This window comes from Chanodichthys erythropterus, chromosome 24, assembly GCF_024489055.1.
Source record: "Chanodichthys erythropterus isolate Z2021 chromosome 24, ASM2448905v1, whole genome shotgun sequence".
Taxonomy (NCBI): domain Eukaryota; kingdom Metazoa; phylum Chordata; class Actinopteri; order Cypriniformes; family Xenocyprididae; genus Chanodichthys; species Chanodichthys erythropterus.
The window spans coordinates 4,572,941-4,586,712 of NC_090244.1; positions in this window are offsets into that span (position 1 = coordinate 4,572,941).

Genomic DNA, 13,772 nt, shown 5'->3' on the forward strand with positions numbered 1-13,772 from the left:
CGATCATGATTTATTTTAATTTACTTTTTACAATTACAGACATATTATAATGTATTTTGACATTACATTATGCAGCCATGCACAGAAATGACACACATCATTGTCTGAAAGCACTAGATGGCCCAGAGAGAGAATGTGGAGTTATTTTGTTTTGTATTATTAAATATAGTTTTGTATTAAGTAATAATGAATCAGGAGGAGTGTCATGATACATAAATAAGTGTAGAGTAAAGGGATTTTTGATTTTCTTGATTTATACTATTTATACTAGATTTGAATTGATAATTCATGTTGTTATTTTTAATAAATAGAAATAAATATAGAACAGATTAATCATATTGCCAATAGACAATTACATTAATACATGGTTTGTCTATATTCTTAATGAATATTAGCTGGTTAGTTAAAATACTTAAAATGACATCAATTTTCATGGGGTGACTTTATGAATATCCAACTGTATTGTTGATTATAAAGGCTAAAAAAAACTAAAATATTTCATTGTAGATGGATATACAACATTTTTTCTTGTCGTGCGGGAGTAGGTCTGCAAATGAGCAACAGTCATAGACAGTAAAAGAAATGGACACATCGACCCCATTGGAACTCAATTGAGACAAGTGAAGCCCATTTTTAGCGATTTTTAGCACTTCCCTTTCTGACGCGCAGACTCGAACTAAGCTTGATGACGTCCGCAACCTGTCTGACAGATGTAAATCTTCTAGTAGCTGTGCGTGCAAACTGCCATCGTTAATCTTGCAGAGACGGCGAGCTTGAGCGGGGAGTTCTTTGGCGTGAGTGAGTAACACACGACGTAACAGTTACGTAATGTATTCGTACTTTTTGGTAATGTCATGACTTACTAACTGACAACGTAACTACGACGTCGCATGCCAGTAATTTCATTACCTTCAGATTACCATCTCACAACGTCGTCAGTACGTTCTCCTAACGTTATAAGATTACCCAGAACTGACTGGTTTTTATATATAGTGACGTGACATACAGCGCGCGCCTCCACAAATGTAGTGCGCGCGTGCCCACAGTATGTTGATAAGAGTGTAAAGTTAATTTTTCTGAGAGGAGAATTTATTTTTCCGAGGTGACAACGAATAAATGGCTTTTATAAAAATGTATAAAGTTAACTTTGGAAAGACGCAAAACCTTTTTTTATTGTTATGTTTACGTTAGTGCAGGTGGCCGTTAGAGTTGCCATGGCAACCGGGAAAACATTCAAGCTGCTGGAGAGGACAGCGTCGACGTTTCTCCGTGTTTCTCGTCAGTTTTATAGCAATAAAGTTCAACAACTGCGTCAGATTGGTTAAGTAACATTACCCACAGTCTACTTTAAGTACTTTTGTTAATATTTTTACCTTTGTGATTTCCTTGATCGTCTGAAATATATGTTATGCAAAATGTTACGTTAGCATAGCATATGTTTTTAATGATACTGAGAGCAAAACGTCTTGAATGCTTTTATTTTATGTTTCGCTGTAGGCTATATGTTTTTATTTATAGTTTGAGTGTATTTCATTATTTTTATTTGGAGTTTTGTTCATGTTCTGTGTGTTTTTCAAAATAAATGAATTGAATTCATTTCGAGTCTGCATTCATCGTTCACAGCTGTTGGAATAGCCTTTACATTAGTTTGGGCAAATGAGGACATAAATTAGGTTAAACTACTGCATGTCCGCCCATAGAAAAATAAATAAATATAAGAATTACCAACACACAACTATTGATACACAACGTTGCCACGACGTTGCAGTTACTAACTGGCAACGTCACAAAGTTACGTTGTGGCGACGTATAGGCACCTTTCACTTTTCCGGTTGCCACGACGTAACTAGTTACGTCGCCACGACGAAAGTTTGGTCACCAAATTACGTTGCAGTTACGTAACAGTCACGTATTTTGGTTAGCTGGGAGTAAGTATTCTGATTAATTATTTTGTATAGTATTTTAAAATGTAACGCCAGTATGCCATATTAAGTTAATGCATACTATTGCCTGCGAGCTTCTCCTCCTGTCTGTACGGTAATTTCTCTACTGTGCGACAGAGAGTCGAGTGGTTATGACGCAATCGTTAGCCTATTTTTACAAAAACTGTTTCTACGGGGCCATAATGTAACATAGAAGGTAATGGAGCCCTTTATACATTGTCGTGTATGTTTAGAAATAAATTATGGACAAATGGAGTCTTTAAACGCCTCAGATGTAAAGTTATTCGCTGTCAAAGTGACGCCAAAATGAATGGGAGTCAATGGGATGCTAACGCAAGTGAAGTTCTGCTACAAGATGGCGGCACGCAGCCGACTTCAACTTCCGGTCGACATCCTTGGGCACTGGCAACAGTCAGTCAAATAATATTTTTTTAATCATACCCTTATTGGGGGCTGAGCCCCCCTAAAATCAAAATCCTAGAATCGCCCCTGATTTGCAGTTATCATTTTGTGTCGAATTGTTGGATTTTGAGGTAAAATCATACCTTATATATTGTATTGTTATATATTATGTTGATGACTCATCAATTAAATATTTTCCATCTTATATTCTGCAATTGGGTGTTTTTAAATAAACAACACTGTCAAAAACTATATATCTTTTAGGGCTGGACAATATGACGATTTAACATTGATATAAGTGATTAAGCAGATTTAAACCTACAATATTGTAGTTATATAAAATATTCACAGCCAGATTTGCTTTATGTATTTCCCCTGCGTCAAATCAGGCACATAAATGTCAGGAAACACAACTCCTGGCTGCATGTCAATATCCATGGATTAGGTTTATTTGCAAGTTGTAAGAAACACTTTCGAGTCCAATCTTTAGGGTAATTCGTTAGTTTTACTCACGTTTTCAGTAGGGGTTCAATCTTCAGCTGGCTGGCGGTAGCAGCCACTGACAGGTCACGTGACCTGGTGGCAGCTGCCAGTCTGATTCTGGCAGGTCACGTGACCTGCCATTGGCGCTGGTGGCAGCTGCCAGTCTGATTATGGGAGGTCTGTCAGAGGTTCTGGTGGCTGGCAGAGTATAACACGTTCCCTATATCTCTGTCGCTGCATGGAAATACATAATTGTATTATTAATAATATAACATTATGACTCTATTCTTTTGTATAATTCACGTTTTAGATGGGTTTTTCTCAATTAAAGCAGTAAAATGACCGTGATCTCAACTGGTGGAAAATGACGCTCAGCCCAGCCAGTCACTGCTGAGACGCGAGTATAACGCGCTCTCTAATCACTCTCGCTGCATGGAAATACATAATTTTATCATTATTAATATCATATTATGACTCTATTCTTTTGTATGGTGGACGTTTTAGATGGGTTTATCTCAATTAAAGCAGTAAAATGACCGTGATCTCAACTGGTGGAAAATGACGCATAGCCCAGCCAGCCACTGCTGAGACGCGAGTATAACGCGCTCTCTAATCACTCTCGCTGCATGAAAATACATAATTGTATTATTATTAATATAATCTTATGACTCTATTCTTTTGTATGGTGGACGTTTTAGATGGGTTTATCTCAATTAAAGCAGTAAAATGACCGTGATCTCAACTGGTGGAAAATGACGCATAGCCCAGCCAGCCACTGCTGAGACGCGAGTATAACGCGCTCTCTAATCACTTTCGCTGCATGAAAATACATAATTTTATTATTATTAATATCATATTATGACTATATTGTTTTGTATGATTGACGTTTTAGATGGGTTTTTCTCAATTAAAGCAGTAAAATGACCGTGATCTCAACTGGTGGAAAATGACGCTCAGCCCAGCCAGCCACTGCTGAGACGCGAGTATAACGCGCTCTCTAATCACTCTCGCTGCATGAAAATACAATACAAATGACCGTGATCTCAACTGGTTGCTATATGCTTCGCTGGACGCTCAACCATCCAGCCACTGTTGCCTGTCATTCCAAAGAAATCATTCTAATTTGTATGCATACTGCTAATAGTTGTGACGATTTTATGTTTTGTAATAACACGAGTTATGCAATAATATATAGCATAAAAATGGCAATTAAAACGTGAATTATTCTAATAATACGACCCTTTCTCAACATTAATCCTAAATCTGGATACAATAATTTTAGCGGCTGTGGGGAAGTTTAGGTCTCATTTCTTGATTTCATTTTAAAAAGGTGTGTTTGATGTAAATATTTAGATACATTGACTTTGTTCATTTCTTTTAAGGTCACGGGCAGCATAAGCAACATGACCACCTGTAAATCTGCTCACCTTCTGAGAAAACTTGTTTCACAAATATGTTTCACATATTTACAATATTTGGAGGGGATTTGCATGTTTAAAAAGTTGTTGTTGAGTGTTAGCTTGTAAGTAAGTGTAAGATAAAAATTTTGTGGAATGCAGCAACTTTGATTTACCTAATTATTCATGCCTCTTTTTTTAATGTTAAAAATAATAAAATACATGTTTACATTTTTTAATGCTAATGTAAACAACAGGCGTTTGGGTAACATTTATTTGTCCATTTCTCATTAATTATATATATATATATATATATATATATATATATATATATATATATATATATATATATGGGAGGATGTACAGTTTGTACAGTATAAATAAAAATCACGAGTCCCAGTGCATGTGTGTATGAAATACGATACTCAAAAGTATGTGCATGTTTTTGTTGTTGAGCATCATATTTATACATCAGGCTTTTATAGCTCAATTTTTTGAAAATCAATCATAATATAATGTTCCCCGAAAGCATGCTGTGTTATATTTGACACTTACAATAACACGAAAAAAGTAGTTTATTAGTAATAGTAATTTTAAGCATTAAAAATTGTGTATAAATATGAATAATCAAGTTGCTTCAGTACAGTACATTTTTGCCTTACACATACTTCATGTGTAGGCTATGTACTGTCAATCAGAGGACAGAAAGCATTAAGTAGATTGTATATATATTTGAGGTAAACCCATCTGAAACGCCAACCATACAACAGAATATAGTCATAAAATTAGCTGTATTAATAATAATAAAATTATGTATTTTCATGCAGCGAGAGTGATTAGAGAGCACGTTATACTCGCGTCTCAGCAGTGGCTGGCTGGGCTGAGCGTCATTTTCCACCAGTTGAGATCACGGTCATTTTACTGCTTTAATTGAGATAAACCCATCTAAAACGTCCACCATACAAAAGAATAGAGTCATAAGATTATATTAATAATGATAAAATTATGTATTTTCATGCAGCGAGAGTGATTAGAGAGCGCGTTATACTCGCGTCTCAGCAGTGGCTGGCTGGGCTGAGCGTCATTTTCCACCAGTTGAGATCACGGTCATTTTACTGCTTTAATTGAGATAAACCCATCTAAAACGTCCACCATACAAAAGAATAGAGTCATAATATGATATTAATAATGATAAAATTATGTATTTTCATGCAGCGAGAGTGATTAGAGAGCGCGTTATACTCGCGTCTCAGCAGTGGCTGGCTGGGCTGAGCGTCATTTTCCACCAGTTGAGATCACGGTCATTTTACTGCTTTAATTGAGAAAAACCCATCTAAAACGTCAATCATACAAAACAATATAGTCATAATATGATATTAATAATAATAAAATTATGTATTTTCATGCAGCGAAAGTGATTAGAGAGCGCGTTATACTCGCGTCTCAGCAGTGGCTGGCTGGGCTATGCGTCATTTTCCACCAGTTGAGATCACGGTCATTTTACTGCTTTAATTGAGATAAACCCATCTAAAACGTCCACCATACAAACGAATAGAGTCATAATATGATATTAATAATGATAAAATTATGTATTTTCATGCAGCGAGAGTGATTAGAGAGCGCGTTATACTCGCGTCTCAGCAGTGGCTGGCTGGGCTATGCGTCATTTTCCACCAGTTGAGATCACGGTCATTTTACTGCTTTAATTGAGATAAACCCATCTAAAACGTCCACCATACAAACGAATAGAGTCATAATATGATATTAATAATGATAAAATTATGTATTTTCATGCAGCGAAAGTGATTAGAGAGCGCGTTATACTCGCGTCTCAGCAGTGGCTGGCTGGGCTATGCGTCATTTTCCACCAGTTGAGATCACGGTCATTTTACTGCTTTAATTGAGATAAACCCATCTAAAACGTCCACCATACAAAAGAATAGAGTCATAAGATTATATTAATAATGTTATGTCTTCATGTAGACAAGAAGCACAAAACTGTGTATTCCTCTAAGGAAACTTTAATAACTAATTTGAACAAGCAGGATAACATGCATGCACATGCTCAGCATACTTTCTCACTCTTCTCACTTACTTCCTATGTATATATATAACTCAGGAAACTCGAGTGCCATCTAGTGGTGCATTAATGTAAGGACATCACATATTCCCCTCTTAGTTAAATTAATTCTTTCTTTAGCCGACAATTGGCATAAAATAGAAATAAAGAACATAAAATCTGAAATGTATCAACAATTCCACATGTATATGAATTATACACTAAGAAACACATTAAATGAATGCAAAAGAGTGCTGAACAAGAGTATGAACAAAACTACTCAACTACTATTCAGTACTTGAATTTTCATGTGATTATGTGTAATGTATGTTGCAAAAGTCCATGTCAGTTTCTGTGGCTAATGGACATAGTCCTTTAGCCAACCTGGCTCACGTCTTTGACGTCTCTCCCGTGGACAAGCATCAGAAGACACTGAATTTCCAGACAATGGAACATGAGAGGGAATCAAGTTTTCAGCATTGATGGTCAGTCCATTATCTAGCGCTTTAGTCGGCATGGGTGCAAGACACGATGCATGCCACTTCTTTCCATCTTCCAAGAGGTAGGTGTAAGGGCCAACTTTTTTCCTAACCTCAACTGGAGGAGTGAATTTTGGATGGGCTTTTGGTACATGTACTGACTTTTTAATGCGCACTTTATCCCCTTTTTGGAAAGAAAAATGGCGCACTCGATGCTTGTGGTCAAAGCGAGATTTCATGACATCCTGACGTGACGAAACACGCTTCTGCAGCTGTTTAGGCTCATGACCAGAAGGTGAGGGTTTCAGGACATTGAGGCGGGTACGCATTTTCCTTCCATGAAGTAATTCGAAGGGGGAAACCCCTGTCACAGCATGAGGTGTAGCGCGATAGATCTGCAGGAAGTCAGTCACTGTTGTTTTCCATGGTGCTGATTGTAGGATTGCTGATTGAATTGTACTTTTAAGAACTCTGTGGAAGCGTTCAATAGCTCCATTTGCAGCAGGATGATACACTGATGTGCGAATGTGCTTAATGTCTCTCTCTTTCAGGAAAGCAGCGAACTCTGGGGAAGTGAACTGAGGTCCATTATCACTGACCAGAGTGGTCGGGTTGCCGTGTCTACTGAAGACAGAGGTAAGAAATGCAGTCACTTGTTTTGTTGTAACAGATGCAGTAAAGGCTACCTCGGGCCATTTACTATAATAGTCAGTGAGTGTCAGAGCATATCGACAGTCCCAGACAGCAGTCTCGAAAGGGCCCACAATGTCTATTGCCAGTTTTTCCCAAGGTGCAGAAGGTAAAGGAACAGGCTGGAGTGGAACAGCAGAGGCTTTCGCAGTTTTATCCAGAGAAAGGCATAACTGACAGGCAGTAATTTTCTCTGCCACAAGTGTGTCCATTTTAGGCCACCAATACATTTCACGCAGGCGTTGCTTTGTTCTCACAATCCCCTGATGGCCCTCATGTGCAATGCGGACCAATGGCTCACGCAGTTCCCCGGGTACCACCAATCGAGACCCTCTAAACACAAAATCAGCTTGCACACTGAACTCATGTCTGAGTTTGTAGTACGGGCGAAGAACAGGATCCAGAGCAGCAGAAGATGGAGGCCATCCACTCGCAATTTGTATGTGCAGTGCAGAGAGTTCAGAACAGCGAGCAGAGGCAGCAGCAAACTCATCCTGGGATATGGCAGTTGGACCAGTGGACAGTAAAGCAACAAACTCGGGCTCGGTATCCGACTCAGCATCCGAAGCAAGAGGCAGGGGCAAGCGGGACAGACAATCTGCAGTGTGGTTTTCAGATCCAGCACGGTACTCAACTACGTAGTTGAAACAAAGCAACCGTGCAGCCCACCGGGCTATGCGCATACCAGCTCTATCAGTCCCTTTTGTGGTCAGCAGCGTCGTTAAGGCTTGATGGTCAGTCCGCAGAGTAAATCTGCGGCCCCACAAGTATGTCCTCCACCTTTCCACTGCCCAAACACATGCCAGAGCCTCCTTTTCAACAGTGGAGTATTTCTGTTCAGCTGGGGTGAGTGTTCTGGATGCGAAAGCAACAGTGCGTTCTTGACCATCAGTGCATATTTGTGCGAAAACGGCACCTAGTCCGTAAGCAGATGCGTCAGTAGAAATGACCACTGGCAGCCCTGGGTCAAATAGTGCAAGAGCAGGACTGTGTACCAGTAGCTTTTTTACCTCAGCCAAGCTTTGTTGAGCTTCATCAGACCAGCGAAATCCACTCTCATCTCTCAGGCATGCACGCAGAGGCATCACTACGGAAGCAAAATTGGGAATAAATTTGTTGTACCATGAGAGGAGGCCCAGCAGAGAACGCAACTGAACAGCATCTGATGGTGCAGGTGCATCGATTATTGCAGAGAGGTGTTCCTGATCCAGCTGAATACCCTGTGATGTCACCATGTGTCCTAAAAACTTCAAGCTCTGCTTTCTGAATTGACATTTAGACTCATTCAGCACCAACCCAGCATCTTTGAGACGTTGCAGCACATTCTCTAGCGCTTGATCATGCTCTTGTAATGAGCGTCCCCACACAATGATGTCGTCCAGATAATTTGCAACATTCTGGAGTCCTTTTAGAATGACAACCATCATCTTTTAGAATGCAGATGGAGCAGATGCCAAGCCATAAGGTACCCTGCAGAACCTGAAGAGCCCCTCATGTGTGATGAATGCAGTGAGGTCCCGGCTGTCTTCATGAAGAGGTACCTGATGGTATGCACTTTCCAAGTCTATAGTTGAGAATACAGTTGCACCTTGCAGTAATGTCATCATCTCCTCCATGTGTGGCAGTGGGTAGCTGTCTACTATAACTGCCTTATTGGGCCCTCGCAGATCCACACACATGCGGATCCCCCCAGTTTTCTTTTGGACCACAACAATTGGGGAAACCCATGGAGAGGAGTCAATCCTTTCAATTACACCTGCATGCAAGAGTCGCTCCAGTTCTGCAGAAACAGCATCTCTCACAGAGAAAGGTAAGCGACGCAACTTGTGTCTGACAGGGGGTACAGAGTCAGAAATGTTAACCTTGTGTGTAAAATTTTTTACACAGCCCAATGCAGCACGCTGTGATGGAGGAGTGGAGAGGGCACAGACTGAAGTGGATTGTGGTGGCGGCAGCACAGTGTGTCCATCAAATCGAAGCTGGAGTCCCTTAATCAGGTCCATGCCTAGCAAAGCTGTGCCATGGTCGACTATGAAGAAGTGTGCAGGACAGGTAATGCCATATTTGGATACCGTTGCAGGTAAACATCCTAGTACTGAAATTGGCTCTTGTAAATAAGTAACTAAACGGGCAGTAGGAGCTTGTAATGGTACAGTGTGAAAATGCTGCTCATACAATTGTTTTGGCAGGATGGACACTGATGAACCAGAGTCCACTGTAAGTTGAAGAGACACAGGGGTGGCAGCAGGTGTGGCATTTATGGTCACATCACACATCAAACGGTCAGTTGCTCCAGGTAGATAGAGAATACAGACCTCTGGTAATTCAACTGAATGCACTGAACGAGTAGGAGCAGAACGGCAGACTCGTGCGAAATGTCCAGTCTTATTGCAATTCTTACATTTAGCAGATGCAGCAGGGCAGTTCTGTGCGTTTGCAAGATGACTAGCGGAGCTACAACGGAAGCATGTCCGAGCTGATGGAGCAGAAGCAGAGGGTTTCGATGAGGTACGTGCTTTAAATTTGGTCTTAGGACGCTGTCGTCCAGAAGCAGGAGTGGCATGTACGGCTTGTACTGGAGCAGGTTTGCTTGTAGCCATTGATTTTGCCTGGGCATCAGCGGCCTCTAGCTGTGTGGCAATTGTAATTGCAGTCTCCAGTGTCAATTTAGATTCCACTAATAATATTTCACGAATGCGAGGGTTAGCAATGTTTTCTACAAGCTGGTCACGCAGCATATCATCAAGATTGTCAGCAAATTCACAAGTAGTCGCCAAATCTCTCAATGCAGCAATGTATTGCACTACCGTTTCATCTGTCCTCTGCACTCGTTTCCTGAAGGCATGTCTTTCCACGACCACATTTCTTTTTGGAATAAAGTGCTCTTCCAAAGCTTTAATAGCATCTGCCAGATCGTCACCCGTATTGGGTAATGTATAAAACAGTCTCTGACCTTCAGTTCCGAGGCAGTGAAGGAGCAAAGCCCGTTTTCTGGCTTCTGGCCAGGAATCCCCAGTAGCATTGATGACGAGCATGTAGTTCTGAAACATCTTCAGCCATGTTACTAATGGTATAGCAGGCTCACCGGAACAAGGCAAAAAAGGACTGGGAAATGGAGCACTTACTGATGCCATCTTCAGGAAATCTTGTAAAAACGTCCTCGTCGCCAAATTTGTTATGTCTTCATGTAGACAAGAAGCACAAAACTGTGTATTCCTCTAAGGAAACTTTAATAACTAATTTGAACAAGCAGGATAACATGCATGCACATGCTCAGCATACTTTCTCACTCTTCTCACTTACTTCCTATGTATATATATAACTCAGGAAACTCGAGTGCCATCTAGTGGTGCATTAATGTAAGGACATCACAAATAATAATACAATTATGTATTTTCATGCAGCGAGAGTGATTAGAGAGCGCGTTATACTCGCGTCTCAGCAGTGGCTGGCTGGGCTGAGCGTCATTTTCCACCAGTTGAGATCACGGTCATTTTACTGCTTTAATTGAGAAAAACCCATCTAAAACGTCAATCATACAAAACAATATAGTCATAATATGATATTAATAATAATAAAATTATGTATTTTCATGCAGCGAAAGTGATTAGAGAGCGCGTTATACTCGCGTCTCAGCAGTGGCTGGCTGGGCTATGCGTCATTTTCCACCAGTTGAGATCACGGTCATTTTACTGCTTTAATTGAGATAAACCCATCTAAAACGTCCACCATACAAACGAATAGAGTCATAATATGATATTAATAATAATAAAATTATGTATTTCCATGCAGCGAGAGTGATTAGAGAGCGCGTTATACTCGCGTCTCAGCAGTGGCTGGCTGGGCTATGCGTCATTTTCCACCAGTTGAGATCACGGTCATTTTACTGCTTTAATTGAGATAAACCCATCTAAAACGTGTATTATACAAAAGAATAGAGTCATAAGATTATATTAATAATAATACAATTATGTATTTCCATGCAACGATAGAAATAAGGAACGCGTTACACTCTGTCAGCCACCGCTGACAGACCTGCCAGAATCAAGACTGGCAGCTGCCACCAGTGCCACTGGCAGGTCACGTGACCTGCCAGAATCAGACTGGCAGCTGCCACCAGGTCATGTGACCTGTCAGTGGCTGCTGCCGCCAGCCAGTTGAAGATTGAACCCCCACTCCACGTTTTCGCCCTTTCTCCTATTAATCCAGTTACGCAGCAGGGGCCAGTTGCACCAGCTGTGCGCAAGTTACAACGTAGACTAGTTTTCACGTAAATGGGCACTAAGTTACAACTTACGCACTACTAAATATTTTTGTGTTGCACCATTAAACTTAGTTGAAGCGTAACTCTACGTACACACTAAATATTTACGGAAGCCTCCTATCAGGAGTAACGGTTGGAATAAAATAGCAGACTGACTGAACTGCATCCATAAGCTCTTGTTTTACCTGACAGACTTCATTCTTTACACATATATGATGCTGCTGACATTTACACTCTCTTAAATTTAAAGAGAGAGAACATCATGTGAAAAGATTACTTTGTTAGACACTCTTCAACACGAACCCGTTAAACAGCGCACCGCTGTGTGCATCGGTCCTATCACTCCGTGTTGTGCATGTCAAATAAAATCAGTCATAATCAATAAATGTAATTTCTTATGTTTTTGTTGTTGTTTCAGTATTTTGATCCTTATTAATTTCGTTTCAAATACAGTTTCTGAATGTTATTTACATATAAAAACATTTATGATTAAGTAGTAGGCTATTATATTTAATGGAAACTTATTTTTACTGTTAGCTACGTGAGGCAAAATATGTCAAAATGAAGGATAAACTGAAATTCACGGAATTTCAACAACTTCTGCTCCTGTATTTGAAGGATAACTGAAGGTAAACGTCATATTATGCGACTACGCATTTCTTTACGGAGACCTTAGGAGCTACTAGCTACGTTCTGCCTTAAGAACAAATGGTGCAACCGAATAAAGTACAGAGTTAGTTACAAACTAGCTAGTAGTTACTAAGCCACTAGTGAGGACTTTACCCCAGCTAACCAAAATACGTGACTGTTACGTAACTGCAACGTAATTTGGTGACCAAACTTTCGTCGTGGCGACGTAACTAGTTACGTCGTGGCAACCGGAAAAGTGAAAGGTGCCTATACGTCGCCACAACGTAACTTTGTGACGTTGCCAGTTAGTAACTGCGACGTCGTGGCAACGTTGTGTATCAATAGTTGTGTGTTGGTCATCAGTTGGTAATTCTTATTTATTTTTCTATGGGCGGACATGCAGTAGTTTAACCTAATTTATGTCCTCATTTGCCCAAACTAATGTAAAGGCTATTCCAACAGCTGTGAACGATGAATGCAGACTCGAAATGAATTCAATTCATTTATTTTGAAAAACACACAGAACATGAACAAAACTCCAAATAAAAATAATGAAATACACTCAAACTATAAATAAAAACATATAGCCTACAGCGAAACATAAAATAAAAGCATTCAAGACGTTTTGCTCTCAGTATCATTAAAAACATATGCTATGCTAACGTAACATTTTGCATAACATATATTTCAGACGATCAAGGAAATCACAAAGGTAAAAATATTAACAAAAGTACTTAAAGTAGACTGTGGGTAATGTTACTTAACCAATCTGACGCAGTTGTTGAACTTTATTGCTATAAAACTGACGAGAAACACGGAGAAACGTCGACGCTGTCCTCTCCAGCAGCTTGAATGTTTTCCCGGTTGCCATGGCAACTCTAACGGCCACCTGCACTAACGTAAACATAACAATAAAAAAAGGTTTTGCGTCTTTCCAAAGTTAACTTTATACATTTTTATAAAAGCCATTTATTCGTTGTCACCTCGGAAAAATAAATTCTCCTCTCAGAAAAATTAACTTTACACGCTTATCAACATACTGTGGGCACGCGCGCACTACATTTGTGGAGGCGCGCGCTGTATGTCACGTCATATATAAAAACCAGTCATCCATACTCTGATTTGGTGAAAACAAACATTTTTTTTCTTAAGGGGACATTTCAGTCTTGTGTCTGACATTTAATTACACGTTTTATATTGCAAATTCTGGTAATAATAATATATTTATGTGTAAATGATGGTAATGAAATTACGAGCACATGACGTTGCTGTTACGTTGCCAGTAAGTCATGGAATGACCATTATATTACGAATAGAGGACGTATCTGGAACGTCCTTGGTAATCTTGTAACGTTTGGAGAACGTACTGACGACGTTGTGATATGGTAATTTGATGGTAATATTATTACGGGCATACAACGTTGT